This window comes from Frankliniella occidentalis, unplaced genomic scaffold, assembly GCF_000697945.3.
Source record: "Frankliniella occidentalis isolate FOCC.00 unplaced genomic scaffold, Focc_3.1 Scaffold21, whole genome shotgun sequence".
In the NCBI taxonomy this organism is placed as follows: domain Eukaryota; kingdom Metazoa; phylum Arthropoda; class Insecta; order Thysanoptera; family Thripidae; genus Frankliniella; species Frankliniella occidentalis.
Genome location: NW_026267151.1, coordinates 2,221,675 through 2,226,584, shown reverse-complemented (window position 1 = coordinate 2,226,584; position 4,910 = coordinate 2,221,675).

Below are 4,910 nucleotides of genomic sequence, written 5' to 3'. Positions count from 1 at the left end.
AGCTATACAGTAGTCCGAGTGCGCTACCGCTCCAGCGGAGGGGCCATCATTTTCGCGCGTTGCGTTCAAACCGGTGAAAAATAATGGAGAGGATAGATGGGTGGGGCCTCATTTCCGAGGCGGTCCGAGCTGCAGGCTCGGGCCGTCAGGGCCCCGGGGGCACAACTACTGACCCCTGGGCTGCTGAGGGCCGAAGGGCCGCCTGCGAAGGGCCGCCTGCAGGGCGCAGCGCCGAAGGGAAATTGAATTTGTTGTTTATTAACTTGTCGCGGTCGCGAGGAGATCCAGCAAGCCGTGATTGGAAACGACTAAACTCACACGGACGTATACGCACACACACGCGTGAGGGCGCGCACGATGAGCTCTGTAGCTGTCGTAAATTTTCATCTCTCTACTCCATCCGTTCAGGTAAATGACCGGGTTGAGCTGAATTTAATGGTCCCAAATGAGTTTCACCTCGGAGTAACACACACCCCTGCTGCGCCTCGTACAATTACCCCCAACCGGGTCCTAGCAAGGCGAGGACTGTATCGAGCCGTCGCCGATGCTTTTCAGGCAGAAGGATCAATTTCACACGGACAACTGTCGCACCGGGCCGGCCGCCTGCCTCGAGGCCGCTGCGCCTAGCGCCGCGCTGTGCAGTTGGCACGCGTACCTGACGGGACGAGTTGCGTTGTGTCGCACAAATAGCATCGACACGGCCGAGGCCAGCAGGTCCAAATAGCGCCTTATAAATATGGTTTATGTAAGCATGCGTACCTGCAGGTGCTGCCACCCCCGGGGCTTCTTCTTTTAAAACACTTTAAATGTATTTTTAGCTTGTGAGTCGTACATGAAACAACATCGCACGTTGCTTTACAGGCAAGGTTTTGCACGGTACGACCTCTTTTCAGGTCAAATTAATCTTCAGCGCTACAATCTTCAGTCGATAAGGCACATTTCCGTAGAAGTGGGTCGTGTGACTCACTGTAAAAGACTAGGTTAGCGAGGCGTCCCCCCATCCAATGAGTCAGTGTGCAGCCCAAGACCTAACGCACCACACGTACACACACACACACACACACACACCAAACAAAAGCCCTGTGCTGCTGGCGCAGTACTCCCAAGCGCCAAACAAAAGGCCTTAATTGCGTCGAACGCTACTGAAGTGGCGTAGCCAGGCGACGATATGACCTGATGACCGAAGCGAACATTCAGGCATACCGGACAGCACCAGAGAAAACAGGCCAAACCCGAAAAAACCTGAACCGATAGCTGAAGGAAACAAAGAATTGGGTAAAACTTGGCCCCTTCAGCCGGATGTTGGGCTAATTGCATACCCTCCGGCGGATGGTTGCCTACGCAGACACCGCGGTAAAGTGTGTTGCCTAACCGACAAGCTGCAGGGGTTTAGGAAGAAACGGCGAGACGGTCTGAATGTAAAAGAAAGAAAGGAAGAAAGAAAGAAAGAAAGAAAGAAAGAAAGAAAGAAAGAAAGAAAGAAAGGGGAGATAGAGACTTCACGCGGCATCGAGTCATCGACCGGGGGGACAGCCGATCCAAAACAATAACAAGAGCGCTAAGGTGTAGTGTGGTGGCGAGGCGTGGCGGAGCATGGTGGGGGGAGGGGGGCGCCGCACGTGCAGCGGACGGTCTTAGGTCCAGGCCACAGTAACACGAGAAAGCAGTCCACGGAGTAGGCGTTGTTCAGCCCCAGCTTACCGTTTGTAAGACTTTCTTTTTTTGCAGCCTATTTTCGATTCAATATAAAATGATTATTTTAAGCACTTAAACGTAAGCTATTTGAACGTCGATTGTCCCTAGTCCTTGCACCTTTACCACCACCACCACTCCCATCAACACCACCAGTCGCCCCGTGCGAACGTTCAGGCGATCGTGACGTGGCAGTGAACTTGTCACATCAGCCCAGAAGACAAGGGCGGATAGAGATCTAGAGGCCAGGATAGGACGGATAGAGAAACGCTGGGGGGCGGGCGGCGACTATACGTTACCGAGACATTGTCACCATGCAATTAATCGGAATGTCTCTCTCGCTCCACCGGCCAGTCGTATCTTCCCTCTCACTCGCCCTTGGCCTGGATCGCACCCCGCGCCACGCTCCACCACACAAGTTCGACAGCACTCTCCGCACTGCCCTGGTAAAACCAATCAACGTCTCGATCTCCGGCGCAAAGGCAACCCTTTTGTACGCGGAGTAACCGTCAGAGCGTCGTAACCGTCCTGGATCAGGGGAAATACTAAACGATACGGCACTTGTTGAGCTGACGCCCCCGCCAAGCAAACTCGCTGTGGCCTAGTGACTTGGGAGGACGGGGTCGTCGAGAGCAGGGGGGGGGGGAGGCGCACTGCAAGGACTGGCGGGGTGGGGCACAGCGGAAGGGCCTGCAGGGCACTGCGACCATGGCCGTGGCGGTGGCGTGTCACTGGTCATACAGAGGCGAAGCGGCTGTACAGTAGGAGACTCAGCAGCTGCTGTGGAAGCTGCCCCTATGCAGCTGCACCGAGTGTACGCGCGTGTGTTAGTGTGTGTTACGTAAGATGCGCGTGTCCGTGCGTAAGTACTGTGCGTGTGCGACGCAGAAGGACATCAATACGCTTGTTTACAACAGACCGACACACACACACACACACAAAATTACACCTCTACGAACGCGCGACAAACCGCTTACGACAGAATAACTCATCTTCCACATTTACGAAACGAACTTCAAGAGTACTCGTCAATGTATATTTTCTACATCTCGCAGAAGAAACGCATTATTTGAAAGGATTCGTCTGTAAACAAGTCGTCGCGAGGCCGCTCCGTTCCGTTTGAGCGCTCCGCAATGTCTTCATCTGCTCTGCTCGAGGTGAAGGCGTATAATGTCTCTGTCTCGTTACAATTATTATTACCAGCTATATATCAGAGTGGCGGAAGTTCGCGCACTTCCTCAGGAAAAAGGCACTTATTTGCCGGTCATAATATTTTTATGTGTAACAGTGCCATTCCCTCCTAGGGCTTCGGAGACGACGGATTTTAGGAGTAAACTCGCGTCATATTGCCGGCATCGGTCGCGCGCGCATGTGTATGTGTGTGTGTGTGTGTGTGTGTGTGTGTTTCTGCGAGTGTGGCTGTGTGTGGCTGCGCTACTGCTTCTGATTGACCACGCGGCCTTGAGCGTCGCAGCGACAGCAGTCAAGTGATAGCGGCGGCGGCGTGGCGAGGCGTGGCAGCCGGTATTGTAGTGGCGCAGCGCAGCGCTGCGGCGCAGTGTGCATCAGCAGACGGAGTTTATGGTGTGGTAGGAAAATTACGGGGAGGGAACAGAAGAAATGTATCTGATTACGGGCCAGTTATGAGATACAAGTACTGATCGTCTTCTGAGAGGTCTTTGGTAACGTATTCTGAGCGAAACAAATATCCATAGCTGTATTAAATCGACCAGCAGTATTCCTTAGCATTCTATTTGAGGAAAGGTGTCGGAAGCTGTGGGTTTAGAAGGGCATTCATCGCTTCGCTCGAAGTTTAGACCGCCGTGCATAGGCAGATTATACATACAACGATTTTAAACGCACAGGTTTCGTAGATGACACCTTGGAATGGAAGAAATCACATGCAATCAATGAGCAATAAGAATGCTCCTGCTACATCTCTGACGGGTCCTTGGCCGCGCCCCTGCCGGCCCGCACGGCGCCGGGCGGCCGCGCTCTGCGGGCTGCCTATCCTCCCGTCCACAGGCGCACTGCGCGAAACACGTGGCACTCGGGGTCTGGCACGCTGACCGGCGGCTGGGCCGAGGCGAGCCGCATGGGAGCGCACAGCCACCGATCCGGAGCTTGTTCCTGCGATTGTAATGTACAAGCGCAGTGGTCGGGGCTGTGCTGTGTGTAGCAGGTTGGCGAACGAGGGTGGCGGCGGCGGCCATGGCAGGCAAGCCACCCTCAGGAAGCGAGACGTGTCGGCGCAATCCAAACCCTCAGGAAACACACGTGTGATTGTCTTTCAGAGCAAGCCAAGCGACAATCTTGAAGAGAGGGACCGAGGGACTGGGAGCGGGGAGATCCTTAGGGGGAGGGGAGGGGGACAGGGGAGGCGGCAAGGGACTCCGTGGTCGGGTGATTTGCCCGTCAGCTCCGATCAACGTCACGCAGCTAAGAGGGCGGGGTGTCGCTACGCAGAGGGAATCGGAAGGAGAGGAGGGGTGGTGTGTGTGTGGAGCATCGGACATAAAGGTCTGCGGACCAAACACTTCCACAGGCGCGGCGTGGGGTGGCGGGAGGCGAGCGTGGTCAGTGGTCGCCGAAGATGGACTAAGGCAGCGGAGGGCGGGGGCTTGCGGGGGCAAACAGGCCAGAGGGCCCGCCCTAGACTCCTCCGCAATAGCAGTTTATCACTTCAATCTCGTTGGCGAAATGTCATCCGTCCGCGAGGCCCTATGCGCTTCGCCCCGTTTCGCCCCGCCCCCGCCCCGCCAGCACGCGCGAGGTTCATTTCGGACGAGTGGAGTGCGCCACGCGACCGGCAGATCCGCCCCTCCGCCACGCCGGCACGGTACACTTCACCCATTCAGCAGCTGCGCCAAAAGCTGTACTGATGTTTAAACGGTGTACAGAGTATTCCGGTCGAACAGAGCATGCGAATCCACGTTACTCGTGTATTTGTGAATATTTGTGCCACAAATTCATAGGCACAGTCGCAAATAATGTCTTTGACGGGAGCGAGCTCCGTGCGGGGGCAGGGGTGCAATGAGAGTGGGGAGGGGGGTTAGGTGCGGGGTGTGATCGCAAGGGTGGGGGTGGTGTGGAGCATTGTCGCGTTTAGCACGTCGCCGATATTCAGAGCTTTGTCTAACATCATCACACTGGCAACACAAACACGGTCACTCCCTGCTCCCTCCCCGCCACCCCAACCTCCGCGGCAGCACCCTCCC